We start from the raw sequence: 21,630 nt of genomic DNA, 5'->3' as shown, positions 1-21,630 counted from the left end.
AAGATGGGGGAACAGGGGAGTGGAAACATCAGGACAGGTTTTACTCTCTGCAGTCATATAGATGGGAAGGGGCGCCCCAAAAATTAGTTCAAAGGGTGTTAGACCTGAGGCTCCAGGAGTATTTCAGACCCAGAATAGGTCTTAAGGGAGAGGACTGTCCAATCATTCCCGCGGGTCTCTAAGGTCAATTTAGTCAAGGTCTCTTTTAGAGTTCTATTCATCCTCTCTACCTGCGCTGAACTCTGGGGTCTGTAGGCACAATGTAATTTCCAATTTATCCCCAGCTGTCTGACCAATCCCTAACTTACCTAGGCGATGAAAGCAGGTCCGTTGTCTGACCCAATTACTTTAGGTATCCCTAAACGGGGAAAAAATTCTTCAAGTATCTTCTTGGCCACCATGTTACCCATCTCTCTTTTGGTGGGGAATGCTTCAGCCCACCATGAGAAGGTATCTACAAAAACTAGAAGGTATTTATTTCCATATCTGGCTGTTTTGACCACTGTAAACTCAATTTCCCAAAAAGTCCCTGGCCTGTTTCCTTGCAAGTGTCTTCAGACATGAGTCCTGTTCGACCCAGCATTGGGGAGCGCACATGCTCGACAGTTCTTTATCAGGTCCTCTACTGCCTTCTGTAGTTGAGGAATATAGTGAGGGGATCTATTAACTAGTTTCATCATCTTTTAGGTTCCCAGGTGAGTGAGGTGGTGTATATTAGTCAAGTACTCCAGCCCCTCTTCTTTTGTGAGGATCCATTTTTCTGGGATCTCTTTGACTGACTGGGGTTTGGTTTTAATTACCAAAGTCAGTGGCGCTTGTGCTGCCTCTTTAGCTACCTGGTCTGCCATCTGATTTCTGCTTTCTATTGGTCCCGTTCCCTTTTGATGCCCTGGGCAATGGATGATTACCACCTTGACGGGCAAATGAACAGCTTCTAGCAAGCTAAGAATTTCTTCTTTATTTTTGATGTCTTTCCCAGTGGAAGTCAGTAGTCCACGTTGTTGGTAAATCGCCCCATGAACATGAGCCATTTCAAAGGCATACCGGCTGTCTGTATAAATATTGTCAGCCTTCCCTTCTGCTAGTCTCAAAGCCTGAATTATGGCAATAAGCTCTGCTTTCTGGGCTGATGTCCCTTCAGGCAGGCTGCTGGCCCATATGACAGTCTTCCGATCCACTACCACTGCCCCAGCTCTGCACTTACCTTCTACCACTAAGCTGCTTCCAGCAGTGAACCAGGTCATCACCCCAGGCCAAGGTTGGTCAGTTAAGTCTGGCCGAGTCCCAGTTTCATCAGCCAGTATCTCCTCACAGTAATGTATGGGAGTTTTGTCAGCTTCAGGCAGTAAGGTGGCGGGGTTAAGAATGGCAGGTGGAGCAAAGGTCAACCATCAGTCAACAACAAGCTCTGGTAGTGGGTCATTCGAGTGTTAGTCATCCAGCGGACTGGGGGCTGTCGAATGACTCTCTGAATGGTTTCCGGGGCCACCACTGTCACATTCTGGCCATAGTCAGTTTATCACCATCTTTTACCAACACAGCAGTAGCCATCCACTAGCCACAGGATCCATTTTCTTTGACAGGTAGGCTACAGGGCGCCTCCAGGGTCCTAAAGTTTGAGTGAGGACCCCCCTGGCCACTCCATTTCTCCCTTCAATGTATAGGGTGAACGGTTTTTTTAAAATCAGGCAGTTCTAGGGCAGGGGCCTGTAGCAGCATCTCTTTGAGGGTCTCAAAAGCCAATTGATGTTCCATAGTCCAAATTAATTCCCTTTTTTCTTTTGTTAGGGGGTATAAGGGGGCTACCAAGGTAGCAAACCCTGGGATCCAGAGTCTGCAGAATCCTGCCATCCCCAGGAATTCTCTTACCTGTAGAGGGGTGGTTGGGGTCGTGACCTGTGTCACTGTCCGTTTCCTAGCTTCTGTGAGCCATCGCTGAACATTCTTCAGGATATATCCCAGGTAGGTCACCTCAGTCCAGCATAGATGTGCCTTTTTAGCCAAAATCTGGTACCCCAACTCACCTAACTCGGCCAGAAGATTTTGAGTCCCACTTTTACACTCCTGGCATGTTTCTCTGGCCAAAAGAAGATCATCCACATATTGCAGGAGGGTCACCTGTAGAATATCAGCTGGAAAGGGGGCTAAATCTCAATGTAGGGCTTCATCAAACAGAATGGGTGAATTTTGGAATCCCTGAGGCAACCTAGTCCAGGTAAGCTGTCCAGTTCTTCCATTCTCAGGGTCTCGCCATTCGAAGGCGAACAAGGACTGACTGTTGGGGTGTAACCTCATGCAAAAGAAAGTGTCTTTAAGATCTAACACTGTATACCAGGCTCGTTCAGGTGGCAGCATGCTAAGCAGATTATAAGGATTTGGTATGGTGGGGTGTATGTCTTGTACTCTCTTATTGACTTCTCTACGGTCTTGTACGGGGCAATAGCCATTCGTTCCTGGTTTCTTTACCAGGAGGAGGGGGGTATTACAAGAAGACTTACAGGAGACTAGGATCCCTTCTCGGAGTAGTCTGGTGATATGAGGGCATATGCCTTCCTGTGCTTCTTTGCCCATGGGGTACTCTCGGACCCTAATGGGAGTGGCCCCAGACTTAAGCTCAATCACCACCAGGGGAACTTGTCTTGCCATTCCCATTCCCCCTATCTCAGCCCATGCCTGAGGAAATTGAGTAATCCAGTCCTGTAACCCCTCAGGGGGTGTTACTTCTTTTTGCTAAATCCGATATTCTTCTCCTAATTGTAAAGACAACCTAAGGTCTGAGGTGGTGCAGTCCCCCACCAGGACAGATCCGGTCCAGAGGGGGCAAAAGTTATTTGTGCCTTTAACTTGGTTAATAAGTCTCTTCCTAGTAGGGGCATAGGGCACTCTGGGATGACCAAGAATGAGTGAGTTACTAGTTTCTTCCCTAGGTACACCATCCAAGAAGTGGTCCATGGGTAGGATTTCTTCCCCGTGGTCCCAATCACTAGCGTCTTTTCATTTTTTATCTTACCCAAAGGGGTTTTAAGCACCAAGTATTCTGCTCCCGTATTGACCAAGAAACTTATGGGGGTCCTCTCCACTTGTAATATTACCCTAGGCTCAGGGAGGGGAGCTGAGCCCTGTCTCCCCTAGTCTTCATCATCCTCGAGGGACAGCACCTTTGTCCCTTGCTTCTTCTTGGGGTACTTGCGGGCCCAGTACCGTTTGTCTCTACAGTGTGCACTTTCTCCAGGTGCAGTAAATCTCTTCTGGGTCCCCTTGGCCCCTGCCATTTTCCATCTCCCAGGTCCCCTAGCTGCCTAGTCCTATCTCTTTTATTTCTGTCTACTACTGCGGCTAGTATTCTAATCAGAGTCTACCTGTTTCTTGTCTCTCCTATCCTCATCTTCTCTCCTTTCTCTCTTTTCTCTTTCTTATTTCTCCTCTGTCTCCCTTTTATGATACACTTTCTCATCCTCCCTAACCACATCTCTTATAGTATAATCTTGTAATCCCTCAATCTGCTGCAATTTTCTTCTGATGTCAGGGGCTGACTGCCCAATAAAAGCCATAATCACAGAGGCTCACTGCCCTTCAGACGTAGAGTCAAAAGGGGTGTCCCTTCTGTAAGCCTCCATGAGCCTCTCCAGAAAGACTGAAGGGTGTTAATCGCCCCCTGCATGAACTCTCTTACCTTAGTCAAATTTGTGGGCCTTTGTGCGGCACACCTGAGACTCACCACTAGAGCCCAACGGTAATTGGCCAGTCATTCCCTACCTTGTGCCATGTTATAGTCCCATTGAGGATGCATCAAGGGGAATCCTCCATCTATCCAAGCCAGGGTCTGGACAGGACGTCCGGCATTGTCACGGACATTCTTCTGAGCTTTGAGGAGAATTCTTTCTTTCTCCTCAGTGGTAAACAAGGTTTGTAAGAGCTGTTGACAGTCGTCCCAGGTAGGCTGATGCGAGAACATCAGGGACTCTATTAGACCTGTAAGCCCTGCAGGATTTTCTAAAAAGGGAGGGTGATTAACTTTCCAATTATAAAGGTCAGAGGAAAAGAAAGGCCAGTACTGTAAAAGTTGTAAGTCATTCTGGTCATCTGGGGGTGGCCCGACAGCCCTAAGGGGAAGCACTACAGTGGAGTCGGCTGGTCCTACAGGGGTGGCTCCCTGTCAACTCCTTGTCCCCACAGAGGGACCCCTTCCTCTGGCTCCAGGGGCCAGGGCTGGAAAGGGGAATGGCATAGCCAAGGGTTGGGGTTCCAGTACTGGAGCTTGAGGGTAGGGTGAGGGCAGGGGAGTGGGCCATTCAGGGGGATTCTTCTATTTGAGGGTAGATCTTAGGGGTGGGTGCAGGTGAAATGTTGTGTTTGCCATCTTCTTCAGGCTGCGATTTCAGTTTCTCGTTCGCAGCACTTTCTTGGACACCCAGGATCCTGGAGCTGGAACAATGTGGTGGGAGGAATGGCTGGACTCACTGAGGTGGGGATCGCACCAAGTCCCCCCCATACCATGATGTACGACTGTTGGTCTGGGTGTGATCCCGGTCCTTCCTGAAAAACAATGGCCTTCACGGCCCTGATGGTAGGCAAATTGAAAGTTCCTATGAGCTGCCAGCCTACCCCAAAAGCAGGCCATTCTGAGGTACAGAAGGTCTGTCAAGGTTTTTTCTTAATTTCTACTGACAAATTCCGTCCTCTTGCCCTAACATCCATCCAATGGTCCTCAGCCAAAGACAAAGGGGTTGTCACGGTCTGCCTCATGGCAAAAAACAAAAAAAACACAAGAACAGAACAACAGACTCTAGCATGTCCAAACACACTCATCCGCTTCTGGACTTAAACAAACAGCCAAACTCGACCTCTGACAAGGTGGGATTCCGCTTCCACTCCATTCTCGGTAGAAGTAGCACTCCGTCCCCTTCGTTCCGGGAAAACTACAGTCAGGCCCCCTGACTGTCTCTCACCCTTGGAGCATCCTCTAGGGTTGCAGCCTGCGGTACTAGGAAGTCTCCCTCCACAGCCACTGGGTCCTCACTGCCCGCAGTGGCAGCTACTAACAAACCGAAACCAAGATACAAACACAGCATCGTCACACTCAGACACTCAAGACTCACACAGACATACCTCCAAGGGATCTTCGGGGTTTCTGGGTGCCACTAAAATCCCAGACGAGCACCCACAATGTAGGACCCCCCCTTTTGAAGAGACCCCCACTTGAGTCTCAGGATGGCACACACCCAAGTAAACACAAGAGACCGACTTGATGCAAACACACAAGGCAGTTTAATATCAGAGCTCCAGGCCTACATGTATCTCACACAGGAGACAGAGGAATCTGCCACAAAGCTCAGAAACCAGGGGTCTATATAATCAAAGTTAGGAGGATTTGGCGTGGTTACACATGATTGGCTGATTCAAACATTGGCGGGAGGAATTGGTGCATGGTTACATCAGCAAGCAGTATGTGCAGATCGGGGCATCAGCAATGCAGGAAGTCTGGTCAACATTAAACTACACCATTCATCCCTTTAACCTTAATTATGGACTCTGAGGAGTTCTAACTCCTTTCAAACTCCCTTCACCTCAAGATCTGGATCACAGGTGCTCCCTTAGAAACTTGATTGTAGTTTGTTCTAGATATAGTGAAGTTGCCAACCAGTAATAGCCATTACAGTGCTTATGTTAGTATGTGTTTGAGTATATATGAGGTTTAAGTGTGTGTGTTATGTATGTGAGCATTACACTGTGTGTGTGTGTGTGTGTTTTCATGTGTATGTGTTCTTATGTGTGGTTATATATGTGAGCATTGTGTGTGTGTGTGTGTGTGTGTGTGTGTGTGTGTGTGAGAAAATTACTTGACAGAGCCAGTTTTTCTTTCCATGGGGGTTTCAGGGATCATACTATAGGCTATGAGCTTGTGTGGCAAAGTCTCACTCACTGAGCCATCTTAGTGTTCCACAGAGTTTGTTGTCTAAGTAAAGAGCAGACGAAAACTTTCCCCAGCAAATACTTTAGATGATCTACCCACATGGCAGTAATAGTCAATGCTCTAGAAGTGTGTGATCAAGGAGTTCCTACATTTACCACATCCCTAATATCTGTCACCTAGTAATGGCACATTTGATGCCATCAGTTTCATTAACCATCTCGGAATAATGTGGGTGAGCATGGTGAGTGTAGACAAATCTAATCTGTCACTCCCTGGGACAGGACGTCAGAGTTTGATTTGGGGACCTGTGACACCAAAGGATCTTAAGAACCTTAAGAGTCTTAGTCACAGTAGCCATCAGTCATGTACTAGGATTAACTTAGTGAAAAATATAAGAAGCAACTTACAAAATTCAATCTACAGATGCAATGCAATCCCCATCTCATTTCTGTTACTGAGCAGAACACCAATGGCTTATGTTCTAAGATCAACAATTTATAAATGAAACCTGATAAAACTGCAAAACTTCTGTAAGGCAAAAGATACTGTCAATGAGACAAAATGGAGGTCTAGAGATTGGGAAAGTATCTTCACCGACCCTACACCTGACAGAATGCTAACATCTAAAATTTATAAAGACCTCAAGAAGTTAAACATGAACAACCCAAAAAATCTAATTAAAAAAAAAATGTGTCACAAAGCTAAACAGCAAATGTTCAACAGCCAAATAATGAATGTTGGTAAAACACTTAAATGCTCAAAGTGCTTCAGTGTTCAAATGTCCTTACTCAAAGGGAAATACAAATCAAAACTAATCTGAGGTTCCATTATACACCCATCAGATTGGGATGATCAGAATTCAAGTGATAGCACATGCTGGCCATCATGTAAAGGAAGCAGAACATTTCTCTTATGCTGTTGGGAGTGCAAACTTGTACAGCCACATAGGAAATCAATTTGGCAGTTTCTCAGAGAACTGGGAATATTTCTACCTCAAGATTGAGCCATACGACTCCTGGGTATATAACCAAAAGATGCACTACCATATCACAAAAATATTGTTCAACTATGTTCATAGAAGCCTTATTCATAATAGGCAGAAACTCAAAAACAAAAACAAAAACAAAAAAAAACAAGATATCCCTGAACTGAAAGATGGATAAAGAAAATGTGGCACATCTAAACTATGCAATAGTATTCAAAGGATGGCATACTATTCAACTATGAAAAACAAAGACATCATGAATTTTGCAGACAAATGGATGGATCTTGAGAATATAGTCGTGAGCAAGAAAACCCTGTCCCAATAGGACACACATGATATGCATTCACTTGTAAGTGGATATTAGCCATAAAATGCAGGATACTCACTCTACAGTTTACAGACGCAAAGAAGCTAAACAGAAGAAAGGCACAAGATAGGATAGAAGGAGAAATAAAACAATCATAAGAGGCAGAGGAAGGGAGAGTACTATGTGGGAGAGGTGATGATAAGGGGAATTGGGGGTGGGGTGGGGATTTAAGGGGCATCTCCAGGATGAGACAGAGACCTGAAGAAGAGAGGTGACAATCAATGGATATGACCTCAGCTGTGACTCACAGCACTAGGGAAGTTAAACCTGAAGAGGTGATCTCCTGTAGCTAGGCAGGATCCCTATTGGAGTGATAGGGGCACCAACAAACCCGGAAAAACTTGACCCAAATCTTATCCTGTCAAGAAATGCAGGGACATGTGATGAAGCAGAGACTGAGGGAATGGCCAACCAATAGTGAGCCCAACTTAAGATCATTCCCAAGGATAAGCACCAGTTTCTGACAGTATTAATGATAGTCTGCCATGCTTGCAGACAGGAGTCCAGCAATGCTGTCCTTTCAGAGGCTCCACACAGCAGCTGACTCAGTCAAATGGAGACACCCACAGCAAAGCAATGGATGAAACTTGGGGATTCTTATGGAAGAATTGGAGGAAGGGTGCAGACCCCAAATGGAACAGGAACTCCCCAGGAAGAAGAGACAACTAACCAGTCTCTTGCTACTCTTAGAAACAGAACCACCAACCAAAGAACATACACTCTGGGCCTAGGCATCTCCCACATATGTAGCAGATGTGCAGCTTGGTCTTCTTAGGGGTCTGGAACAACTGGAGCAGGTGATGTTCCAAAAGCTGATGCCTGTACCTGGGATATGTTTTAGACTGTCTTGTCAGCTTTAGTGGGAGAGGATGTGTGTAGCCTGAGAGACTTGAGGTTCGAGGGTTGGGGCATAGCCAGTGGAGGCCCGCTGACTCAGAAAAGAAGGGGATGGGGCCTGGGGAAAGGACTGTGGGATGCTGTGGCATGTAGGAAGCAGTGAAAAGGATATAAAATGAATGAGTAAAAATAAACAAATACATGAATGTGTGTGTGTGTGTGTGTGTGTGTGTGTGTGAATCAAAGATTTTACCCAAACCTTTTTCTGAAACAGTAAATACTAGAGTATGTAGACATATACATACAATATAACACATCCCAACAAAAACAACAGATTTCAACTGGAAAGCTTGCTAATTACACAGAGGGAATTTCTACTTTTCCTAAAGTATTGTAAAACTTTTATGTTCCTACTCTTTAAAGTAGAACTAGTATGAACTTTTTTGTAAAAAGGAAAAAATTAAATAGCTATGCTTTTCAGTATTTTTGCATTTACATTAAATGTTTTGTATCTATTTATTTTGATACAAATGTACATGCCTTTATAATGCATGAAATTATTATTGCAAATATATAGATGCAAATATAAAATTATTTAGATTTATAATTGCCAAAAAACAAGAAATCACTGTGAGTGGGTTCTTACATTCACCAGGTCTAAGTTCATTTTATAGCCTTCAGGGACAAAGTCTACTTTTTATCAAAGTAGACACTCAATAACACTACACTGAGGCAGGAGGATTACTGAGACGTACAGGCTAGCATAGGCTATACAATGAATTGCTGATAGCTCTTAAGTATACTGTGAGAAATTACATGGGAAAAAGTCCAAAAGTAAGCCAGCCAGTGGGGCACACACCTTTGATCACAACATTTGCGATAAAGAACTTTATCCAGGGGACAGAGCAAAAGATTTCTGTGTTACATAAAAAAACTGTGTAAGCTAGCTGTTTCTCAGTTACTGTTGAATTCACATTTATATGACTTTAAAATAATTTATCATAGTCTTTCTATTACTCTAGTAGAAATCCTCTGTTGTCATCTCAGCAAACTTAGACTGTCATAGATGTGTCAATGATTTAGAAAAAGTCTTGGCCTAGGTCTCAAATGTAGGAAAAACAAATTTTTACAGGGTATAAGAGCTTATATCACATATTGTCCCATGTTAGTTCTGTCCTAAGAATTGTATGTCCAGTTTCCACCTGCCTCTGATTCCCCCTGGTCACAGACTACCTGAGTAATTATGGCCACAGGGATGCTATGTGGATAGGACAGAGACTGTGATATGGAGGTGGACCTCACTGAGCTCAAGGTGTGTTCACATACAGGAATGGTTCAAGATGTTTCCTACTCAGTCCTACTGGGTTTTTCTTTCTGATTTAATTTTGTCCAGTGATGTGGTTTTGTGCTTGGAAGTGCAGAGAGAAATGTACAGTTACATGCAGAAACAGCCACAATGATGGTGTGTGTCCTCTTCTTATACTGACAAGACTTGATTTGGTATTCTCTATCAGGGAGCCACATTCTTCTCTTGAATTTCATCATGAGCTCAGAATGACCTTGGCCTTATTAGGCTCTTCTACCTTGAAATCATATCCCTCTCTCTGTCACGACTGAATATTACTGAAATGATTTTCTTTGTCTTTCTCTAAGTGCTTAGAGAATCCCTTAGAGACCCTTGCAATGACTCACTTCAAGCTATCACAGTCAGATATGAGTTGTCTGTCTCTATATCCAAGAGTCTATCATCTCAAAAACCTTGATATGACTGCTGTCACCTTTTTCAATTTAAGTCATGGACTTCTAGGAAGTTTGCTATAAAGACTGACAGCTACACAGCAGAAGCTACAATTGAAGGGTTGTATGATTATGGGCTTCCAAATTGATGTCCTCCTGCCTGCTCTGAACCAATGTTCCCAGTTCCATGAGGTCAATTTTCTGAATAACTTCTTGTCCATGGACAGTCTGAAGAAGCTGATGGAAAACATTTGCAACCTGAGATAGCTGACCAAGGAACTATTCCATGCCTCCTATGACGTCTATGATGAAATCGGTAATGTCTTTCCACATAGATTTGCCCAACATTGTTCTGCCCAAGGTTATAAGGAAGCCAAAAGAAATATGCTTTGTGAGAAGCAATTGTGTAGTTTGTGGAGGATTCTGTGTCTACAATTTGGAGTCTACACCATGTTTCTCAGTGAGGTCACTGCTGTACTCTGAGAAATCAAAGACAGGGCTTACGGGATTCATTAAAGATAGAGTATGTGTATTCCAGCATTTTTGGATTTATTTCTTTTTTTATTTTATTCAATATATTTTTATTTATATTTCAAATGATTTCCCCTTTTCTGGCCCCCCACTCCCTGAAAGTCACATAAGCCCCCTTCCCTCCCCCTGTTCTCCCACCCAACCCTTCCCACTTCCCTGTTCTGGTTGTGCCTTATACTGCTACACTGAGTCTTTCCAGAACCAGGGGCCACTCCTCTGTTCTTGTACATCATTTGATGTGTGGAATATGTTTTGGGTATTGCAGTTTTCCAGGCTAATATCCATTTATTAGTGAGTACATACCATGATTGATCTTTTGAGTCTGGGTTACCTCACTTAGTATGATGTTCTCTAGCTCCATCCATTTGCCTAAGAATTTCATGAATTCATTGTTTCTAATGGCTGAATAGTACTCCATTGTGTAGATATACCACATTTTTTGCATCCACTCTTCTATTGAGGGATACCTGGGTTCTTTCCAGCTTCTGGCTATTATAAACAGGGCTGCTGTGAACATAGTGGAGCATATATCCTTATTACATGCTGGGGAATCCTCTTGGTATATGCCCAGGAGTGGTATAACAGGATCTTTTGGAAGTGAGGTGCCCAGTTTTCTGAGGAACTGCCAGAATGATTTCCAGAGTGGTTGTACCAATTTGCAACCCCACCAGCAGTGGAGGAGTGTTCCTCTTTCTCCACACCCTCTCCAACACCTGCTGTCTCCTGAGTTTTTTTTTTTTATCTTTTTTTTTATTTTTTTTATTCGATATAATTTATTTACATTTCAAATGATTTCCCCTTTTCTAGCCCCCCCCCACTCCCCGAAAGTCCCGTAAGCCCCCTTCTCTTCCCCTGTCCTCCCTCCCACCCCTTCCCAGTTCCCCGTTCTGGTTTTGCCAAATACTGTTTCACTGAGTCTTTCCAGAACCAGGGACCACTCCTGCTTTCTTCTTGTATCTCCTTTGATGTGTGGATTATGTTTTGGGTATTCCAGTTTTCTAGGTTAATAACCACTTATTAGTGAGTGCATACCATGATTCACCTTTTGAGTCTGGGTTACCTCACTTAGTATGATGTTCTCTAGCTCCATCCATTTGCCTAAGAATTTCATGAATTCATTGTTTCTAATGGCTGAATAGTACTCCATTGTGTAGATATACCACATTTTTTGTATCCACTCTTCTGTTGAGGGATACCTGGGTTCTTTCCAGCATCTGGCAATTATAAATAGGGCTGCTATGAACATAGTAGAGCATGTATCCTTATTACATGGTGGGGAATCCTCTGGGTATATGCCCAGGAGTGGTATAGCAGGATCTTCTGGAAGTGAGGTGCCCAGTTTTCGGAGGAACCGCCAGACTGCTTTCCAGAGTGGTTGTACCAATTTGCAACCCCACCAGCAGTGGAGGAGTGTTTCTCTTTCTCTGCACCCTCTCCAACACCTGCTGTCTCCTGAATTTTTAATCTTAGCCATTCTGACTGGTGTAAGATGAAATCTTAGGGTTGTTTTGATTTGCATTTCCCTAATGACTAATGAAGTTGAGCATTTTTTAAGATGCTTCTCCGCCTTGGATGCACTTTAGAAAGAAACAATTCTTTGGTTCCTATTTGAAGGAGTTTTAGTGATTTGGAGAATGAGGGCTTATTTTCTGCCTAAGGTCAACAGTACAGACCTACCTTGTCACAGCAAAAGAGATTTAAAAATGGTACTGTCAGGTTTGCCCTTCCAATATCCTTCTGTTGCCTTCTCCTTCCATCTTCTTTCTAGATTTTTCAGAGTAAATAACATGCTCAGTGTTTCTAGATTATATATACTTCAGCTTCCTGAGACTCTGTTCAAACTCCTGAGACTGTTCAAACTACTGCAAAAATATTCTTGGAAAGATGGCTCCTGGGGGCCAACACTGGAGGGGGTCTTCTTTTTGTAGGTTCTCCATAAGGCAGCATAGGTGGAAGAGCATCAGCAGAGCATAAGCATTTTATCTTATGAGATATTTAGGGTTCCTGTATAATAATTAAATGTTCACTTAACAAAGTCTAAGTTACTTTGCTACTGTAGCTGATCTGCCTCCTTTGCTCCTCTGAGGTTCGATACTGGGATCGAAGGAATTTTGCACCTCATCTTAAAACACCAAAGGAATAAGTGAAGGATTAATTGCTAGAACTTTTTCCATCTTGTCTACATGCATCTTGATTGTCAGACTAGGAATGAGTTTGGTTCAATAAACTTTATTAAACCAGGAGAAAAGAAAAGTGCTCACTCACAGAAGGAAAATATTTTACATAAGTACATATGAATAAACTCACAGAAAATCATAAATGGATTCATGAATGTGGATTTATACATTTCCATTCAAATCATTTGGGCCCAGCTTGCATACATTCTCACAATTAAACACACACACACACAGTCTCACACACACACACACACACACACACACACACGCACGCACGCACGCACGCACACACACACATACACGCATGCTTGAATATTCATTTGGAGAACAGACAAAGCACCAAAGCAGAAAGACCTCACTAGTTTTTGATGAAAAAAAATGAGTTTCAAACTTTACTGGACAGAGAATGAAAAAGCTTCTATCATTTTAATGCTAAATGAATTAAACCCATTTGTTAAAAGAAAGTTTTGTTCCTTTAATAAGACTAATCCAGGCTTGTATTAAGAAAGACCTGTTCTGACCCATAGTAAGGAGAACCCTTCCTGATACTTCTGTTCTCTTTGCAGCTTCTGTTTTTTGGTTCTTTCCCTCCACATGCTGCCTGATGCTCTCTTTAGCTTTTTAGGTTACTTATAGTTTATAAGTTATTCCACTTTGTTGGTTGCCATTTTGTCATTTTGACAATGTCCTTTGCCTTACAGAAAATTTGTGATTTTATGAGGTCCCATTTGTCAATATTGATCTAAGAACATAAGTTATTGGTATTCTGTTCAGAAAATTTTCCCCTGTGCCCATGTGCTCAAAGCTCTTCCCCAGTTCCTTTTCTATTAGTTTCAGTGTGTCTGTTTTTATGTGGAGGTCCTTGATCCACTTGGAGTTGAGCTTAGAACAACACCAATAGCGTATGCTCTAAGATCAAGAATTGACAAATGGGACCTCATAAAATTACAAAGTTTCTGTAAGGCAAAGGACACCATCAAGAGGACAAATCGGCAACCAACAAATTGGGAAAAGATCTTCACCAATCCTACATCAGATAGAGGGCTGATATCCAATATTTATAAAGAACTCAAGAAGTTAGACTCCAGAAAACCAAACAACCCTATTAAAAAATGGGGTACAGAGTTAAACAAAGAATTCTCACCTGAAGAACATCGGATGGTGGAGAAGCATCTTAAAAAATGCTCAACTTCATTGGTCATTAGGGAAATGCAAATCAAAACAACCCTGAGATTTCACCTTACACCAGTCAGAATGGCTAAGATTAAAAATTCCGGAGATAGCAGGTGTTGGAGAGGGTGCGGAGAAAGAGGAACACTCTTCCCCTGCTAGTGGGGCTGCAAGTTGGTACAACCACTCTGGAAAGCAGTCTGGCGGTTCCTCCGAAAACTGGGCACCTCACTTCCAGAAGATCCTGCTATACCACTCCTGGGCATATACCCAGAGGATTCCCCACCATGTAATAAGGATACATGCTCTACTATGTTCATAGCAGCCCTATTTATAATTGCCAGATGCTGGAAAGAACCCAGGTATCCCTCAACAGAAGAGTGGATGCAAAAAATGTGGTATATCTACACAATGGAGTACTATTCAGCCATTAGAAACAATGAATTCATGAAATTCTTAGGCAAATGGATGGACCTAGAGAACATCATACTAAGTGAGGTAACCCAGACTCAAAAGATGAATCATGGTATGCACTCACTAATAAGTGGATATTAACCTAGAAACCTGGATTACCCAAAACATAATCTACGCATCAAATGAGGTACAAGAAGAAAGGAAGAGTGGCCCCTTGTTCTGGAAAGACTCAATGAAGCAGTATTCGACAAAACCAGAACGGGGAAGTGGGAAGGGGTGGGTGGGAGGGAATGGGTGGGTGGGAGGGCAGGGGGCTTACGGGACTTTTGGGGAGTGGGGGGGCTAGGAAAGGGGAAATCATTTGAAATGTAAATAAAAAATATACTGAATTAAAAAAAAAGAAAGAAAGAAAAAAAAAGAATGGATCGATTTGCAATCTTCTGCATGCTGACCTCCAGTTAGTGGAACCAGCACCATTTGTTGAAAAGGCTATCTTTTTTCTACTGGATAGTTTCAGCTCCTTTGTCAAAGATCAAATGACCATAGGTGTGTGGATTCACTTTTGGGTCTTCAATTCTATTCCTTTGATCTACTTGCCTGTCTCTGTACCAGTACCATGTAGTTTTTAACACTATTGCTCTGTAGTACTTCCTAAGGTCCCGGATAGTGATTCATCCAGAATTTCTTTTACTGTTGAGAATAGGTTTAGCTATCCTGGTTTTTAGTTATTCCAAATGAATCTGAGAATTGCTCTTTCTAACTCTATGAAAAATTGAGTTGGGATTTTGATGGGGATTGCATTGAATCTGTATTTTGCTTTTGGTAAAATGGACTTTTTTCTATATTAATCCTGCCAATCCAAGAGCATGGAAGAGTTTTCCATTGTCTGAGGTCTTCTTCGATTCCCTTCTTCAGAGACCTGAAGTTCTTGTCATACAGATCTTTCACTTGTTTGGTTAGAGTCACACCAAGACACTTTATATTGTTTGTGGCTATTGTGAAGGGTGTCACTTTCCTAATTTCTTTCTCAGCCTGTTTATCCTTTGAGTATCCTTTGGATGCTACTGATTTGCTTGAGTTAATTTTATATCCAGCTACTTTGCTGAAGTTGTTTATCAGCTGAAGAAGGTCTCTGGCGGAGTTTTTTTTTTTTGGGTCCCTTTGGTATATTATCATATCATTTGCAAATAGTGATAACTTGACTTCTTCCTTTCCAATTTGTATCCATTTGAGCTCCTTTTGTTTTCTAATTGCTCTAGGTAGAACTTCAAGTACAATATTGAATAAATATGGAAAGAATGAGCAGCCTTGTCTAGTCCCTGATTTTAGTTGGATTGCTTAAAATTTCTCTCCTTTTAGTTTGATGTTGGTTACTGTTTTGCTGTATATTGCTTTTATTATATTTAGGAATGGGCCGTGAATTCCTGTTCTTTCCAAGACCTTTAACATGAAAGGATGCTGAATTTGTCAAATGCTTTTTCAGCACCTAAAGAAATGATCATGTTTTTTTTTTGTTTGAGTTTGTGTATGTAGTGGATTACATTGATGGATTTCTGTATATTGAACCATCCCTGCCTCCTTGGGATGAAGTCTACTTGATCATGGTGAATGATCATTTTGATGTATTCTTGGATTCGGTTTGCAAGAATTTTGTTAAAAAACCAAGAAAACAAAAAAAAAAAATCTGGGTAGTGGTGGTGCACACCTGTAATCCCAGCACTTGGGAGGCAGAGGCAGGTGGATTTCTGAGTTCGAGGCCAGCCTGGACTACAGAGTGAGTCCAGGACAGCCAGGGCTACACAGAGAAACCCTGTCTTAAAAAACAAACAAACAAAAAAAACCAAAACAAAACAAGAATTTTATTGAGTATTTTTGCATCGATATTTATAAGAGAAATTGGTCTAAAGTTCTCTGTTTTGTTGGATCTTTGTGTGGTTTTGGTGTCAGTGAAAGTGTGGCTTCATTGAACGACTGAGTAGTGTTCCTTTTGTTTCTATCTTGTGGAATAGTTTGAAGAGTATTGGTCTTAGCTCTTCTTTGAAAGTCTGACAGAATTCTGCACTAAAAACATCTGGTCCTGTGGGGTTTTTTGTTTGTTTGTTTGTTTGTTTGTTTGTTTTTGGTTGGGAGACGGTCAATGAACATTTTTGTTTCTTTTTTTTGTTTTGTTTTCTTTTCTTTTAATTTTTTATTTTCTATATTCTTTGTTTATTTTTCTGATGTATTTTTATTTTATTCGATATATTTTTTATTTACATTTCAAATGATCTCCCCTTTTCTGGTCCCCCACTCCCTGAAAGTCACATAAGCCCCCTTCCCTCCCCCTGTTCTCCCACCCACCCCTTCCCACTTTCCTGTTCTGGTTTTACCTTATACTGCTACACTGAGTCTTTCCAGAACCAGGGGCCACTCCTCTGTTCTTGTACCTCATTTGATGTGTGGATTATGTTTTGGGTATTCCAGTTTTCCAGGCTAATATCCACTTATTAGTGAGTGCATACCATGATTGATATTTTGAGACTGGGTTACCTCGCTTAGTATGATGTTCTCCAGCTCCATCCATTTGCCTAAGAATTTCATGAATTCATTGTTTCTAATGGCTGAATAGTACTCCATTGTGTATATATACCACATTTTTTGCATCCATTCTTCTGTTGAGGGACACCTGGGTTCTTTCCAGCTTCTGGCTATTATAAATAGGACTGCTATGAACATAGTGGAGCATATACCCTTATTACATGGTGGGGAATCCTCTGGGTATATGCCCAGGAGTGGTATAGCAGGATCTTTTGGAATTGAAGTGCCCAGTTTTCTGAAGAACCGCCAGACTGATTTCCAGAGTTAGGGGAACATTTATATGGTCTATCTGATCCTGATTATACTTTGGTAGTTGGTATCTGTCTAGGAAATTTTCTATTTCATCCAGATTTTCCAGTTGTGTTGAATATAGGCTTGTGTAGTAGGATATGATAATTTTTTTAATTTCCTCAGTTTCTATTATTATTTCTCCCTTTTCATTTCTGATTTTTTAATTTGGATACAGTTTCTGTGCCCTCTGGTTAGTCTGGCTAAAGGTTTTTTTTTTTTTTCGATATAATTTATTTACATTTCAAATGATTTCCCCTTTTCTAGCCCCCCCACTCCCCGAAAGTCCCGCAAACCCCCTTCTCTTCCCCTGTCCTCCCACCCACCCCTTCCCACTTCCCCGTTCTGGTTTTGCTGAATACTGTTTCACTGAGTCTTTCCAGAACCAGGGGCCACTCCTCCTTTCTTCTTGTACCTCATTTGATGTGTGGATTATGTTTTGGGTATTCCAGTTTTCTAGGTTAATATCCACTTATTAGTGAGTGCATACCATGATTCACCTTTTGAGTCTGGGTTATCTCACTTAGTATGATATTCTCTAGCTCCATCCATTTGCCTAAGAATTTCATAAATTCATTGTTTCTAATGGCTGAATAGTACTCCATTGTGTAGATATACCACATTTTTTGCATCCACTCTTCTGTTGAGGGATACCTGGGTTCTTTCCAGCATCTGGCAATTACAAATAGGGCTGCTATGAACATAGTAGAACATGTATCCTTATTACATGGTGGGGAGTCTTCTGGGTATATGCCCAGGAGTGGTATAGCAGGATCTTCTGGCAGTAAGGTACCCAGTTTTCGGAGGAACCGCCAGACTGATTTCCAGAGTGGTTGTACCAATTTGCAACCCCACCAGCAGTGGAGGAGTGTTCCTCTTTCTCCACACCCTCTCCAACACCTGCTGTCTCCTGAATTTTTAATCTTAGCCATTCTGACTGGTGTAAGATGAAATCTTAGGGTTGTTTTGATTTGCATTTCCCTAATGACGAATGAAGTTGAGCATTTTTTAAGATGTTTCTCCGCCATCCGAAGTTCTTCAGGTGAGAATTCTTTGTTTAACTCTGTACCCCATTTTTTAATAGGGTTGTTTGGTTTTCTGGAGTCTAACTTCTTGAGTTCTTTATATATATTGGATATTAGCCCTCTATCTGATGTAGGATTGGTGAAGATCTTTTCCCAATTTGTTGGTTGTCTGGCTAAAGGTTTATCTATCTTGTTGATTTTCTCACAGAACCAGATCCTGGTTTTGTTGATTTTTTTGTACAGTTCTTTTTGTTTCAACCTGGTTAATTTCAGCCCTGAGTTTGATGATTTCCTGCCTTCTACTCCTCTTGGGTGTATTTGCTTCTTTCTGTTCAAAAGCTTTCAGGTGTGCTGTGAAGCTGCTAGTGTATGCTCTCTACAGCTTATTTTTGGAGGCACTCAGAGCTGTGAGTTTTCCTCTTAGTACTGTTTTCATTATGTCCCATAAATTTGGGTATGTTGTGCCTTCATTTTCATTAAATTCTATAAACGTTTTGATTTCTTTCCTTATTTATTTCTTGACCAATGTATCATAGAGTAGGGAATTGTTCAACTTCCATGTGTTTATTGACTTTCTTTTGTTTTTGTTGCTATTGAAGACCACCGTTACTAAATAGTGATCTGATAGGAGGAATGGAATTAGTTTGATCTTCTTATATATCTTGAGGTCTGCTTTGTGACCAATTATATGGTCAATTTTGGAAAAGGTATCATGAGGTGCTGAGAAGAAGGTATATTCTTTTGGTTTAGGATGAAATGTTCTGTAGATATTTGTTAAATCCATTTAATTCATACAAAATGGCAAACAAGAAATTGGGAAAAGATCTTAACCAACCCTACATCCGACAGAGGGCTTTTATCGAAGATATACAAAGAACTCAAGAAGGTAGACTCCAGAAAAATCAAATAACCCTATTAAAAATGGGGTACAGAGCTAAACAAAGAATTTTCACCTGATGAATAGCGAATGGCTGAGAAGCATCTAAAGACATGTTCAATATCCTTAGTCATCAGGGAAATGCAAATCAAAACAACCCTGAGATTTCACCTCACACCAGTTAGAATGGCTAAAATCAAAAACTCAGGAGACAGCAGGTGCTGGCAAGGATGTAGAAAAAGAGGAACACTTCACTGCTGGTGGGTTTGCAAGCTGATGCAGCCACTCTGGAAGTCAGTCTGGTGATTCCTCATAAGACTGGGCATGATACTGGATGACCCAGCTATACCACCCCTGGGCATATACCCAGAGGATTCCCAAGCATGTAATAAGGATACATGCTCGAATATGTTCATAGCAGCCCTATTTATAATAGCCAAAAGCTGGATAGAACCCAGATGCCCCTCAACGGAAGAATGGATTCAGAAATTGTACACTATGGAATACTACTCAGCGATTAAAAACAATGAATTCATGAAATTCTTAGGCAAATGGGTGGAGTTGGAGAATATCATTCTGATTGACACGACCCAATCACAAAAGCACACACATGGTATGCACTCAATGATAAGAGGATATTACCCCAAGAAGTGTGGAATATCCAGGAAACAATTCATATATCAAATGATGCCCAAGAAGAAGGAAGAAGAGGCCTCTGGTCCAGGGAAGGCACTGTGCAGCAATGTAGGGGAATACCAGGACAGGGAAGCAAGAATGGGTTGATTAGGGAACAGGGGGAGGCAAGAGGGCTTATGGGACTTTCGTGGAGGGGGGAATCCAGAAAGGGGAAATCATTTGAAATGTAAATAAAGAATATATCAAATGAAAAATAAGTTAGTTTTCTCTGCATCATCCTATTCTTGCTCTCTCATCCTGCTCTGATGTCACAATAATTCTCTTACTCTCAATGCATTTTCACTCAATGCTTTGCCTTTACTTCTAAGTTCTTTTTGAGTTCAGTTCGTCCTAAAAAATATTCTCTTTGGGTAAATGCCCAGGAGAGGTAAAGCAGGGTCCTCTGGAAGTCTCATGTCCAGTTTTCTGAGGAACCGCCAGACTGATTTCCACAGTGGTTTTACCATCTTACAGCCCCACCAGCAGTGGAGGAGTGTTCCTCTTTCTCCACATCCTCGCCAACACCTGCTGTCTCCTGAGTTTTTGACCTTAGCCATTCCGACTGCTGTAAGGTGAAATCTCAGGGTTGTTTTGATCTGCATTTCCCTAATGACTAAGGATACCCCAGCATGCAATAAAAACACATGCTCCATTATGTTCATAACAGTCTTATTTATAATAGCTAGAAGCGGGAAAGAACCCAGATGCCCCTCAAAGGAGGAATGGATACAGAAAATGTGGTATATTTATACAATGGAATACTACTCAGCAATTAGAAACAATGAATTCACAAAATTTTTAGGCAAATGGTTTGATCTGGAAAATATCATCCTAAGTGAGGTAACCCAATCACAAAAGAATACACATGGAATGCAATCTCTGATAAGTGGATATTAATTAGCCCAGAAGCTCTGAATACCCAAGGCACAAATTGCATAACAAATGACTCCCATGAAGAAGTATGGAGAGGGTCCTGATCCTGGAAAGGATTGATCTAGCATGGGAAGGGAATATAAGGACAGAGAAAAAGGAGGGAGGTGATTGGAGAAGGGGTGGAGAGAAGAAGGTTTATGGGACATATGGGGAGGGGGGGATCCAGGAAAGGGGAAATCATTTGGAATGTAAACAAAGAATATAGAAAATAAAAATATTTAAAAAAAATGGGGTACAGATCTAAACAAAGAATTTTCACCTGAAGAAATTCGGATGGCCGAGAGGCACCTTAAGAAGTGCTCAACATCATTAGTCATTAGGGAAATGCAGATCAAAACAACCCTGAAATTTCACCTTATACCAGTCAGAATGGCTAAGGTCAAAAACTCAGGAGACAGCAGGTGTTGGCAAGGATGTGAAGAAAGAGGAACACTCCTCCACTGCTGGTGGGGCTGCAAGATGGTACAACCACTGTGGAAATCAGTCTGGAGGCTCCTCAGAAAACTGGATATGAGACTTCCAGAGGACCCTGCTATACCTCTCCTGGGCATATACCCAAAGGATTCCCCGGCATGCAATAAAGACACATGCTCCATTATGTTCATAGCAGCCTTATTTATAATAGCCAGAAGCTGGAAAGAACCCAGATGCTCCTCAAAGGAGGAATGGATACAGAAAATGTGGTATATTTACACAATGGAATACTACTCAGCAATTAGAAACAATGAATTCACAAAATTTTTAGGCAAATGGTTTGATCTGGAAAATATCATCCTAAATGAGATAACCCAATCACAAAAGAACACACATGGAATGCAATCTTTGATAAGTGGATATTAATTAGCCCAGAAGCCCTGAATACCCAAGGCACAAATTGCATAACAAATGACTCCCATGAAGAAGTATGGAGAGGGTCCTGATCCTGGAAAGTATTGATCTAGCATGGGAAGGGAATATAAGGACAGAGAAAAAGGAGGGAGGTGATTGGAGAAGGGATGGAGAGAAGAAGGTTTATGGGACATATGGGGAGGGGGGATCCAGGAAAGGGGAAATCATTTGGAATGAAAACAAAGAATATAGAAAATAAAAATATTAAAAAAATTCTCTTGTGCCCTGACTGAAA

At 41.9% G+C, this 21,630-nt stretch overlaps 1 pseudogene; it reads right to left on the bottom strand.

Annotated features, from left to right (window-relative positions):
* Positions 1–1,384: 1,384 nt before the first annotated feature.
* LOC127680392 (uncharacterized) lies at positions 1,385–5,072 on the bottom strand (annotated as a pseudogene).
* Positions 5,073–21,630: the final 16,558 nt, after the last annotated feature.

The sequence above is a fragment of the Apodemus sylvaticus genome, chromosome 3 (assembly GCF_947179515.1).
Source record: "Apodemus sylvaticus chromosome 3, mApoSyl1.1, whole genome shotgun sequence".
Taxonomy (NCBI): domain Eukaryota; kingdom Metazoa; phylum Chordata; class Mammalia; order Rodentia; family Muridae; genus Apodemus; species Apodemus sylvaticus.
Note: the sequence above shows the minus strand (reverse complement) of the source record. Positions and strands in the feature narration are given on the sequence as shown.